This window comes from Gavia stellata, chromosome 2 (genome assembly GCF_030936135.1).
Source record: "Gavia stellata isolate bGavSte3 chromosome 2, bGavSte3.hap2, whole genome shotgun sequence".
Lineage (NCBI taxonomy): Eukaryota > Metazoa > Chordata > Aves > Gaviiformes > Gaviidae > Gavia > Gavia stellata.
In genome coordinates this window covers 6,494,653-6,507,963 of record NC_082595.1, presented here as the reverse complement: position 1 = coordinate 6,507,963, position 13,311 = coordinate 6,494,653, and positions in this window count along the sequence as shown.

Below are 13,311 nucleotides of genomic sequence, written 5' to 3'. Positions count from 1 at the left end.
GCCTGTAGCTTTGATGATCTGTTATCTTGGTTTTCTCTCAGGAAGGCTATCTTGGATATATCCCCCCCGAGATGATTTATAAAATGAATACACTGTTTTAAAGGGCTTTAACAGAGGAGAGCTTTGTTTGCCCATTCCTTGCTGTGTCCCTTTCTGTTCCCTAACAAAGCACGTGGGTTGCGTAGGATGGACCGGAGCTGGGTAAGCCTGTGCAAAGGCTTCATTGACTGTCCTGTCACTGACAGTCAAGGTCGGAACGGCCCCAAAAAAGAGCTCTTTTACTTTCTGATCCCATGTATAGGTTCTGTATGGTCACTTGCAATCTCACCTGTAATGTTGACAGTGGAAACTAGATAAATAATTTAATGATAATACTTCCTGTTCTATTAAGAAAGTGTCGAGTTTTTTTTTTTTCTTTGATCTGCAAAACACTTTATAACCATTTCTCATAAACTCCACCTTTTGCAGATAGGGTGCTGCAAGCAGATCTTTATCCAACGCTGAGGAAAAAGTAGGAATAAGCACATAAGTACTTGTATCCTCTATTTGGAATTGAATCTTTACTCTGTGACAGAACAACAGAGTGGTTAAACACTGAGTTGTTTTGCAGTGTTGCTGTTCATTCTATTTCTATTGTAGCAAAACTAATAAAAAAATGCTAGTTTATATTTGCTGTCCTATTTTTAATTGTTTCTTCGGTGTAATCAGATATTAATTGATTGATAAAAACATGAATCTTGCATTTTTCTGCAAACATAATTGATTTTCCCCATTTATTTCTGAAGAAAAAAATTACAAATTAATTTTTGTTAAAAATTCTTATAAACTACTTTATTCTTTCCTACTGAAAGTTAATTCAGAGTAACTAAGAGCAACATTAAATTTTTTAAGCATCTCCTAGCTGTAGCATTTCATTTATGAATTATAATTACAGTATTTACCATCTTTCATCACTGATGTCAGTCATCAGCTTCCAGGAACCTACAAGTTCAAGATAGTCTAATGTTTGAAAGTTATACCCAGAAACTGAATATCAAATTTTCTTTAAAAAGAAAAAGGAAATAATATATGGTAATAACATATTTAGTGTGAGAAATCTGTCAAAGGAACAGAATTTTTTAAGTAATTTTATCACTTGCTTGGAGGAACCTCTCAGTTCCTCCAGGCTTTCCTTTGGGCCTGGTTCTGCCGATATTACTCGATTCAGATCTTGCTAGTACTAATGTAAATCTCCATTAACTTTAGTCAAGATTAACTGCCTATACTGATGCAGAGAGAAATGAAGTTAGATCCCGTGCAAGAGCCTAGGCCTCTTCAGGAGAGGAGGGAGAGCGGTTATGGTAAGGCACAAGATGACACCTTGCTAATATAGGTTTTGAGCTCATGTCCAGCCAGCTGAAACCGTGGAGAGAGGACCTTGTGCCTGTCAGTCTGCAGTCCTGTGACCTTACCCTTGATGGTTACCTCACACACCAAAGAAGGGAAAGGAGCAGACTCCCAACTTCTAGTACAGAGTTTCTTGAAGTGGTGATGTTTAAGGGACTAGAGAGGTAAAGATGTGTGAAACAAGACAAGATTAGACAGACTTTCAAAGCGCGACACTTGACCCATGAGTTTTTTCATCCCATCTTCTCTCCTTGCCCTGCTGAGGAGGGCGAGTGAGGGAGCGCTGGGTGGGCGTCTGGCTGCTGGCCAATCCACCACACATAGGAAAGAAGAGTCCCAGGCAATCTGCAGATGTTCTTCATACCTTTATGTGATGAGGCTGCATGCTGATCTGATGGGGCTCCATCTGCAGAACCAGAGTCAGCACAGCAGTTCCCATTCTATGCTAGCTGGGACTCAGGATCTCTGTCCTCTCCCCCTGTTCCACTGCTGAGCATCCATCCCTGCCTCCCCCTCCTCTCATTCCATCTGTCCCAGGCCACTGTCCTCCCAGCCCTCATGGCTTCTGTCACCTGCTTGCCTCTCTCGCCCAGACCCTGCTGCTCAGATCTGCGTCTCCATTCTCTCTCAGACCTCTGGTGCCGTGCGCTTTGGGCTGGAAGGGAGGACGAAGCACAGAGTATAACCAACCCACCCACACAGCCTTTCCTGCTCCTTCCCGCCCCTCTGAAGCTCTCCTGGGTCTTACAGCATGGCTGCTGCTCTTTTGCACCTTCACTTTGAGGGAGAGCCAGATCAGAGAGGCAGCACCCATGGGCATGCAACCTGCCCCGCTCTCTGCCACCCTCCTGCAGCACGGTCTCTCTGCCCGGGATCAGCAGTTGCCTTGCAGAAAGGGTGTGTCGGGAACGGGCTCCACCAGCCACAGCACTGTTAGCCCCCCTTAGGAGAGACGTACCTGGCGAGTGGGGATCTGGCTTGACCTCCAACACAGTGCGGGTGGTGGGGTTTTGTCCAAGCCCTCCGACAAGGGTCCAGGAACACGTGCTTCACGGTGGCAGATTTTCCAGGAAAACAACAATCTGGAGGAAACGCAGAGCTAGAGAGCCTGCCACTTTCTTTAGTACTATATTATAGTGGTAATTACTCTCACTGTTAAAAGGTGTGCCTTTCATTTTAATATGTCTGGCTTTACCTTCCACTTCCTTATCCTTTTTATGATTTTTTCATATCTCACTATCCCTCATTTTCAGCAGTAGACCAACACCATCCCTTAGCAGAAGTTACCATTATCAACAGTAAAATTAGTGTTTGATTTTCCATAAGAAAAGAATAAAAAAAAGCAGCCATTTATGTAATGTTAATCCACCGCTTAGATCAAGATCCTCAAAAGTGCTGGAGAGCATTAAAGGCCACAATAAAAAGACGTACCTTTCTTTCGAGAGAAAAAAAGAAGGTAAGTCCTGTACCATGTAACTACTGTCAGCTTGGAAGAGATTCAAAGGCTAATGTTGGAAATGTGGCACAAGAATTAATTTCAGGACAAAATCCACAAACCTTCATTCTTTTCATGATTCTTTTGAAAAAGAATGTGTTACAAGAAAGCGGAGATCTTCCTTCGGATTAAAATGATATAAAAAAGAGAAAAATCCAGGGTGCATTCATAGCTGACAAATTTAACACTGACCGTACATCTACGGTAAAAGCTAACGTATAATTTCACACAAGGATTTGGAGTAGAGATGGAGGATCAGAGGTGTGAGCTGGGCAGGCAAAGCAACATTCAGTGTTTAGCAGTGATTATCTTTAGGAAGAAGAGCTCGTGGCATTTGGATGGAAAGGTGTATGTGTAGGTAAAGGGGGCAGGTTGTAGAAAGAAGACAGGCAAGGTTGGAGGAATCCGTGTAGAAGCCAGAGGGTGTGCAGGTGTATGCGTAGAAAAGACAAGATAAAAAGAAGAGCGAAGCCACACGTCAAAATTGCCTAAAGTCAATTCCTGTCAAACTAGCTTCCCAAGTAGAAAGGAGGCATTCAGGCACCTTTAGTCTCCCCAAGCACCAACAGGACCCACCAAATAAAGCCATAGAGACATTTTAATCGCCAGTGGATTGTCACAATTTTTGGTTTCAGTTTGCCCTCCAAATGTGTAACAAACCGTTTCAGCTCCTAGTCATCCACATGTCAGGACAGATATTTCAGAACTTCAGAATCAAAATGCTAATTTGGACAGAAATCCTGACTTCACCATGGAAAGGTTAGAAGGAAAACAAGAGGCTTTATGATTGTGCAAGTAGGCCTGACTTAAATTTGGGACAGGGTAGCGATGTTGTCTCGTCGCCAGCAGGTACCCAGGAGACCTAATTCTCTTCTCACCTTTGTCACTTCTGCTGCTAGATGGGGACAAATCATTTCACTCCCTGTGCCTCAGTTCCCTACCTGTTAATCAGTAGTAGAAAAAACGGGTGATGGTGGGGAAATAAAAAGGAAAAAAGGGGTATAAAGAAATAGAAAAAGGCTATGTGATCATCTTTGATAAGTATTTTGACAACCCTGATGACCTAGATAGGATGATGATGATGATGATGATGATAATAACGAATGCAATGCAATCCCCAAAGTTATCTCAGTGTGTGGAAAAGACTTCTCTCATTTCAGAACTGCACTCCCAATATTTCTAGGAGCAAATAACCACCAGAAGACTAAGCTTGCCATGGTAATGCAGCGTTGTGAAGTAATAGATGCCACTATGTTTGCGCGTGGCTTTGAAATACAGTCTACAAAAATTGACATGCTTGTGGTTTCCATTTGCAGGTTTCTTTGCAGAACAAATAGCACGGGAACTCTGTTGCCCTCTCCTGAATGGGTCAAACTTTACAAGGTCCAAACAGTAGGACTCAATTGAGCACTGATGGACAGGAAAACTTATTTCTCATGAAAAAAATGTGAGCTTTGTGCTCATTACTCTCAGTGCTGCTGATCGCTGGGATGCTGGGTTCCAAAATCAGCATTTGGCAGCATCCTTATTGGCAGCTGTGGTGGTGCAGCGCTGTGTCACAGGGTGGGTAAAGCTCAGTAAATCAGGTTTTAATTTGCATTGCAAAAAAAAAAAAAAATCATTGCTTGTCTTCGGACAATCTCAAGGATGTTGTGTCAGAAGCAATTTGGGTTTGAAAAGCTGTCTGTGACCCGAATTCAGAATCCCAATGCTGGGTCGATTCCAGAGAACTGAATTTGAAAATGTAGAGCTGTGGTTCTGTGTTGGACACATACTCAAAACCAGTGATGGCACAGAGGAATAGGAACCGAACTATTACATTAGGAAAAGTGAACGGAAGAAAACAGAAATGGAAAACAATACTTAAAAGAGGCAGATCTTCTGAATTATTTGTCTGATGAACTATGAGTCTGTGGACACAGTGCCAGTCAGAGCCATGCTTACAAAACAGCATAACCTTTTTTTTTCCTCACCCTACCCCTGGGTTCTTGGGTACATCCTGACTGTAACATTTTGATGGGCCTGAAACTGCTTGTCTATGGTCATGTCTGAACTGAGCAACGTTCTTGTAGAGATCCCCAGACTTCTCTGAGTGTCCTCGAGAGAAATATAGCTATGTCAGCCCAAAGCAGAGCCTGTGTTAGCTCATGCTGGCAAGTGACAGGTCTTGTTAGTGCGTGTGGGGCACAGCGTTAATGTGTCTACGCTGCTTTTCTCTCTGGGAGAGCATCTCCTCCTGGCATTGATCTTGGCGATGTGGATGTAGCCTCTCATATGGGTGCTAGTATAAGTCTCTGTGTGGGATAAACACACCCAGAATATAGAGGTATGGAAAAAGTGTTTTATTTGTTCTTTCTCTAGTCTTTAAAATATTCTAGACAGGTTATTGAGTTATTTTCAGTTGAATAAGAAGGTGATGAACTTACAGAGAGGTATGTGGGGATATGTATGCCAATGCGATGAACCAGAACTCCATAATCCTGATGTTGAGATGCTTGCTGAAAGGCTTTTTTGGTGCACATGTTCCTTGAATTACCCTAGGCTGTAAGGACATGGGGTTTTTTATAGCCGCACAGCTGGAGAGGAGAAGGCATAAGGAGCCCCTGCTTCCTCTAGGCCCCATAAGAATGGTCGTGACTTAGCCCCCTGACCAACATGTAAGAAACCTAAGTCCAGGCGAACCTGAGGCTGACCGTCGTTAAACCTGAGCACACTGACTTCTGAATTCAAGGAGTTTGTGAGCTTTTCCTATTCAGAAGCAGCTGGGGTTAATGGGGTAACTAATAGCCTCTGTGCCCATAACACTTTTTGGATGCAGGCACCAAAAATGTAAGGTAGAGCCCCCACTCCTTGAAGAGAAACACTGTTTTGTGTTCTTCCTTGTGTGCCATTCAGGGATGCACCCTCTTGGCGCTTGTCTTTTTGCACAGCCCCTAATGTAGGGCTAAGCTGGATGCCACAGTGTAGCCTTTGGTAATTCACCAAATAAAAAGGAAATGTAAATATTACGATGGTGTGAATGCTAAGCAGTAATGCACCTAATAAAACGTTTGCTGGTGGAGCTCTCTCACTTGCTGGCAAACGCCATGACCCACATTATTCAGTGTATATTAAACAAGCTGTCACCTAAGCGTATTTGTGAAAAATAATACTGGATGAAAAATGCACTTTGGGTATTTTGAATGTCTGCAGCATTTAATGTCTGCTTGCTGTATTTGCCAGAGCCAGCATAAAGTAAGCGTACTAGACTACAAGGACAGCATCTTCCTGTCAGTTAAGGTACCCATATATTGTCAACCCACAGCACGTCATAAATGCAGATTATCCCATAATTTAAAAGTATTGTACAGCATAGCAAGCTCACAATTTCTGAGCTCTTAAGTACATCATAAAAAATACACTGATAATTGTCCATAAAATAATCAACAACTTTAAAGCATGAATTTCTGGAGTGAAAACTAACAATCCATGGGGAGGAAGACACAGAAACTTTCCATCTTCTCCCCTCCTCAACCCCAACAAAATAGAGAAAAAAGGCGTGAGATTTGGAATAGACTATAAGACTTTTTTATCTGCGGACTCCTAGTTCAAACTTAATTTAGGCTACCAGTCAGGGAAGGAAATTAGCTGACAGCTGTTCTGCGACCTGCGTAGAAGAAATTAGCTAATGAGTGCCGTCCATTTTCTTGCTAGCAGACAGCTACCTGCATCTCATCCAGAACGAGTCAGTGCCCTCCCAGGTGGTCCCGCAGCAGCCAAGGACATCCCAGCCACGGAAATTGAACTCGCCCCAAGATTCTGACACACACACACATATGAGGTCATTGGAAGAACGGAGGAGACACTCTGCACCTCTTCCAGGGATGCGGGCCCTTCCCTGAGTATGACATGGAAGGAGGTAGGGATGGCTGATGACACTGATGAAGAAAGCTGTTGCCCGGACATAGGGTCCTTGCGTGTCACTCACCGCTAACCTGACCTGTCCTGTGTCCGGAGCAATGCTTGAGGGAGTTGAAGTCCATTTCACCTTCCCTTCTGGGAAGGCCTGAACCAGGAGGAGGGTCTTCACCTCAAAGTTGTACTTAGCGGGGGAAGCTGTAAGGAAGGCAGTCCCTCATTTGGGGATATAAAATTGGTCTGCAGTTCCATAACATTCTCCCTGCAAGACCTTTCACTTAGTAGTCTTTAGACTCAGTCTTCGCATTTCGATAGCACTGCTGTCCTTTCCCCATCCTCTGCCAAGAGGGTGCATCCCCAATACGAATGGGTAGAAGCAATGTTGGCTCAGCTATCTTAAAGAAGTCTTTTCTGTCCCCAACTTTGTGGCATTTGATCTTTTCTGAGGTACGCTGCTTCACAAAAGTAAGTTTTTTATTTGATTTTTCTTTGCTTTAATTCATACTGTGTCCAAGTACAGATGCAATGTGGTCATGTTGACTTCATGTCAGACCGGTAGACGATTCCTAATTTTATTCCCTACTACTTCTCCCTATCAAATCTATCTCAGTTTCTATTCCACGTCTTCCCAGAGCCACTCAAAAGCATCATTACTGGTGTCTTTGATCACTTGAAATAGACTTAAATACTTTTTCAGTGAATAGGCAGACATTACTTCATATCTCAATAAAGTAAGTGCTGGTCTGACATTTAAATGTCATTTTGACACACTCCTGACCTATATGTCTTTGTTCCTATGAAAAGCTTCAAGGCTGATGTCATGTTTGAAAGTATTTAAATCAATCTTAAAGGGAAAAAAATAATAATTGTGTGGCACATTCTAGGGACAACTATTTTTTATAAGTACAGAGAAGCAGTGATTCTTGTTCAGTATTAGTATTTGATAAAGATTGCAGAATATATCTTAGCAGATAAGAAATTCACTTGAACTTTGTAAGCCCAAAAATTTGCTTTAAGGAAAAAAAGAAGAAAATATAAAAGTAGTTTCCCAAATCCAGCAGTGAACTTCTCTAGTGCTATACCTATTCTTTGACTAGACAAAAACCTTTTCTTTCCTAATATCAGAAACTAGTGAAAGAATCATCACAAATATCTCACATCCCATTAAATCACTTCAAGAAAACTTTTTGAATTCAGGAGAATTTGTCTTATCTTAGGACAAAGCATGCAAGTAAGAGGGGAGGGATATCTAAGATCTGATCTAATCTCTGGATCTGTCCAGAGTTACAACTAGAGATGTTTCCAGGATTAGGGTCTTCACATTTTTACAAAGGGAAGAAGGACAACTGAAACTGTAGCAACAGGAAGAGTTCCAAAGGTGAAGCCTGATTACTACCTGGAAGCAAAAAGAAAACAGCAGTTGGTTCACCTTAGTAGGATAGCATGAAAAAGCATTTATTTGCATTTGCCTATAATCCTTTAAAATAACAGGAAAGAAATGTTTAAATACATGAACAGCTGTATAAGTAATACTGTCATTACTCCAGTCATTTCCAGATTACACAGGAGTAAATATACATGGCAGTAATCTTTATACATTTATCTCCTACTAGGCTGTGTATTTTATCTCCTATCTTTGCAACATCATTTCCAATCTTCTTCTTCTTCTTTCTGCTCGTCACCCAACTGGCAGGTTTTACATTCTCTATGTGTTGGCAGGGAAGATTTGCATTTGGAGGCAAAATCCAATTTAAGTGTAATACAACATTTTAAAAGACTTGGCTCATTTTCCTTACCCATGAGGGCATGAAATGAGATAAAAACAGCTGGGTTTGCCTGTTTGTCTGAAAATGCCCTTGACCAGTAAGACATGTCCAGCAATTCTTAGCTGTTCTTGTTTTTCTTCTGAACTCAGGAAAACAGGCTGTTGTGGAAACATTTAAAAAAATGTCCTTTTGAAAAACCTTTCTTTTCCATAAAAGTTGGAAAACATCATAATGCGCTCAAGGCCAGTGGAATGTTTATTAGAAGGTTTATATCATTGAGCATTATTTTCCTCTACTCTAGGATGCCAGGTCTGGAGAGGAGATATTTGTAGCTTCTCAGTAAGGTCCAGTCAAGCATTAAAGGCTCATATATCTGCTCTGGCTGCAGTGTTGTTCCCCGAGATGCTGTGAGGTGGCCCTTGAGACTTCCCTTGCACATGAGGCAAGTTAACTGTTAGAGAAGTGAACATTGTGCTGCAGCTGTATGCCTCAGTTTGCATAGGACTATGCGCGGTTTGTGTAGGAGAAATGATCAGGGCATCTGTATGTTCCTGGTAACCTTGTGTAACCAAAACCAGGTTGTTACAACCCTGTGTTGTAAGCACAGAGCAGCTGGTAGTTCATACAACGTAAGCTAGTATGATTTGGGAACTACCCATAGCTCTGACCGTGCGAGGAGGGAGGTGTGATCTCCTGCACAGATATTTCCTGCTGGAAGTTGTATACCCGTGTTAACATTTTTGCAAGCCAACACATCCCACCACCCAGCTCTGGACACAGGTGACACACTTAGTATTCGCTTGCATCCACCTACAGCAAAACAACAGCAAAATCTAGCAAATAAATATATTTGCAATAGCAAACATGTATCTACAGAAAGTCAGGTGCTGATGGAGAGTTTAGGTGGAATATCCCATGTTAATTCAAACTTATGTACCAAAGTAATATTTTCATCGCAGGGCATGTGTGGAGAGTAGTTGTAGGTTGGTGCTGTTAATGACAAAGATGTGGGGTGTTTGCAAATAGAAAGTGCTGAGCACAGTCACAAAGCACAACAGAAAGTCTTACATATGAAACAAAAGAAATCAGTGTGCAGAACGTGTATGAAGAAGTAATTTACATGTTTATGAGAGCCTATAAACTTTTTTATTGTATAAAAATAGGTTTTCAGCTTGTCTGCCTCTGAATAAGTCTTAAATAATAAAATTTATTTTGGATGACTGATTATAGGACTCCAACCCAGGCAGTTTAAATCACATCTCCTGTCCACTTTAAGAAACAAAATTATTTTCTAGCTTTGACATCATGTATCACGTTAAGTTTGAGCCGTAATGTAGTGAGGGCCCAATTCTGTTCGCCTAGCGCGTAGCCATGAGGTCTGTAATTTTAGCGTCATTAAAGCAGCCTCAAGTATAACAGGATAAAGCTGTTTTCCAGGAATAGCAAGTTACTTTTGGACACCCAGTAAACACATTTGGCTATGGCTTGCAAGCAGGATGGCAGATGAGGACATCGTCATTGTATGCGCAGAGAGATCCCTTCTATTTGCTACCAGGAACGTTTGCAGGAAATTCATATTTCCCTTACTAAAAGAGTTGTGTTTCTCAAACTCCCCATAGTTTAACTGGCAGGCTGCAACCCGGGGGGCAGTCTTTTCAAGGATACAGGTAACAAGAAGGGCTGTGCAGGCATATCCACATAATTGTAAAGGTAGATTACATTTTGTTATTATCTCTAGGCCTTGTCAGATTATTTGGCAAGCCTATTTTTATTAATGCATTGCTAATGGATGGTGAAAGGCAGATGGAGTTTGGATAAATTTTCCTTCCTAGTGCAATATTGCAAATTACAATGTGCTTAATTTATTATGCACTATAAATGCAATACTTCTAATTCCAAGAGTATCACAACATTTTTTGGTATTCTTTTTCTGTTTGAAACAATTAAAATGAGGTGTGATAGCTCTTTATTTTCCCATTTAGGAGGAAATGCAAGCACCAGCGGACTGGTAGAAAAAAACCAAAATGCTTTTTACTGAGCAGTCCTTCTTCTCTTCCCATGCTGGACATGTTTCCACGCTGCAGAGTCCCTCAAACTGCCATCTCTCTTCACGCTCATTGGCCTCAGACCGGAACTGAAGGGGGATGACGATTCCTCTCCCTGAGGACACTGACATTAGCAACGAGCAGTCAGTCACAAAGGATGCAACCAGAAAGGCAGAGGGGGGAAAATGACAGTGGCACTTCCCAAATATTAAAGAAGCTGTTCTAAGACAGAAGCAGAAGTATGTGTTGACAATGTTAGAAGATGAATGGCTAGATAGTCAGTTCCTTTTAGAAAAAAGATTATTCTTCACAACTATTCATGTAGTATTTAAATTTTTTTTGTCTATTTGCTTTTTTCTTTTTTCCTCTTTCCTTTTCCCCCCTTTACTAAGATACTCGAGACTGGCTACACCGGTTCTTCTGTGCTTTTATTCTGCTTATTCATTTGTAGTCCAAACTTCTTACCGTTCCCTAGGAGAAAAAAGCATCACCTAGGCGTTGCTGGCTTTTATGCTTGCTTTCTACCGCTTTCTACCGCTTGCTTCTTCTGAGCGTCCGTTTAATACAAGCACTTCTTGGGTAAACGCCAGTTACTCATTTCTTTCTATTTCAAGCTTGAATATGTTTGAGACACATCATGCCTGAAGTTAACTATCTGCCATCTGACTGCATTCAGTGAAGGAAGCAGCCTGTGCTTTAACTCAGTTTAGAGCCAGTCACAGCCGCTTGCTGCTTCATGTAGCCATGCATTGGATTTGATTGCATATTATTATTTTGCATCTATTTTGGTTTATGTCAGGATTACATAGTGAATGAGTCACTTTATTTCTTACATTTCCAGGTTAAACGTTACAAGTAAACTACCCTGGTTCTCTCTGTATGCAGTTAGGGTTAGCAGTGCAGTTAGCACTTCAGCTGCAGTTCTTCCTACTGGGGATACTAATTTTTCAAAGAACTTACTACCATCACAAAATTCAATGAGTATAAAATTGAGATATGACTGCAGTGAGAATAATCTTAATGTTTTCTTGGCTAATGTAAAGACAAGTCTTAAAGGAGGGAAAATTTACTTTTGCTTTACATTTGCAATCCCCAGGCACATTCAGTCATTTTAAAATTATCCTGGATTATTTAAACGAAGTAGTAGCTTGTGTTCTTCAGAAATAGCTTTTGACACATTATCTTGCTGGTGAAGCCTGTGTACTTAATGAGTCAAAGGGAACCGTTTTCCAAAACCCTCAGATATTTTGCATGGATATTCATCATTATCATTATCACCAGTCATCCTAGTGAACACCAGGAAAGCTGCGTATTAGTCACTGTGAAAGGTGCTAGGTTGAACTATACATCACTGCTACCTCCTAATAGACTTTGAAACAGGAGAGCGTGATTTACATTTTTTCACATTTTGGAAAATCAGATGAGGGCCCCTTTTTCAAGTCCACAAGCATTCACCCTGCCAAATTAGCACCGATTCTTTGCCAGTTCATTACAGTGGGTAAGAGAGAACCTGTAGGTAGGGAACGTGTTGTCCTTGCTTGCACACGGGAGTCAGCAGTTGGGGTTTGTGATTGCTACCCACTGAAGCATTTAGCAGTCCCACTTGGAGGACCCGATGAGACTACTTAGCAGCGTTGCAACAGAGTGAAGGAGCTCAGTGGCAGTTCCCTCTCCTACACGTGCTTCAACACGCTGCTCTCTAAACCCCCTAGATACTGTAGACCTAGTGTCCAAAAACTTCCTAGGCGCGGTAGCTCTGCCAACCTGTGCAGCACTGAGACTGTAATTTTTCTTCGCTATTTCTGCTGCTGCAGTAGTTGGCAATCGGTATAGTACAGGAGTCAGCACAAACAACAAACCAGAAGATAATGAAGGTCTTTGAAAGGCTGGCCCTCAATAAGGAGCTCCCTCCAAGTGAAGGAACCTGCTCATTACTAGTCTATTTGCATGCTGATCCAAATCAGTGGAGAAATTCTCAGTTATTTTGGGGGAAATAGGGGAAATCCTGAAGTCCCTGAATCAGCAGGACTGTAAAAGCTCATGGGCAGGCCCAGAAACCCCATCCCTGGGGTTCCTCACATTCTTAAATGGACAGATTTAAATGTGTCATCACCTCCAAGGCATCAAATACAAGAATTTTTCTCCATTCAAATAAAGCACTTCTTTAAAGGTTTTTCTATATCAGGTCCTAGCAGCAGAGCGGGTCTCAGTTCAAACCTGTACTCCTCTGCTTCTTGATTCTTGATGCCATTATATCCAGATGTTATCTGAGAGGGATTTTGTAGTGGTCATGGATAAGTCATTTCAAACTAAATTTGGAGGAGCTTGACGCTCAGAAAACAATTATTCAAATAATCTTTTGCTAATTTGATTGAACTTTCTTGGTTATAATTCAGGTAGGTAGCCACAAAAGGTACAAGTGATAGGCTCAATGGAGATGAAATAGTTTAAAAATATACTGTCAGGTATCCGAAAGATCGTAAGTGATGATGTCAGACAACAGTAGATAGTCTGTATTCTTGACTAATTTGGGGCTTATAAAATGATTTATAAGAAAATTTCCAAACGATCATACATTACTACAATACCATTACAGATAGTTGTGATTTTCATTTTCACAAGCTCCAATACCTTTACACCTACCTGTACTGATTTTGTAATCTGGATAAACAACACTAAAGTCTTGCTCACCTGCTGGAGAATTACAAGAGGCCAAAGAATC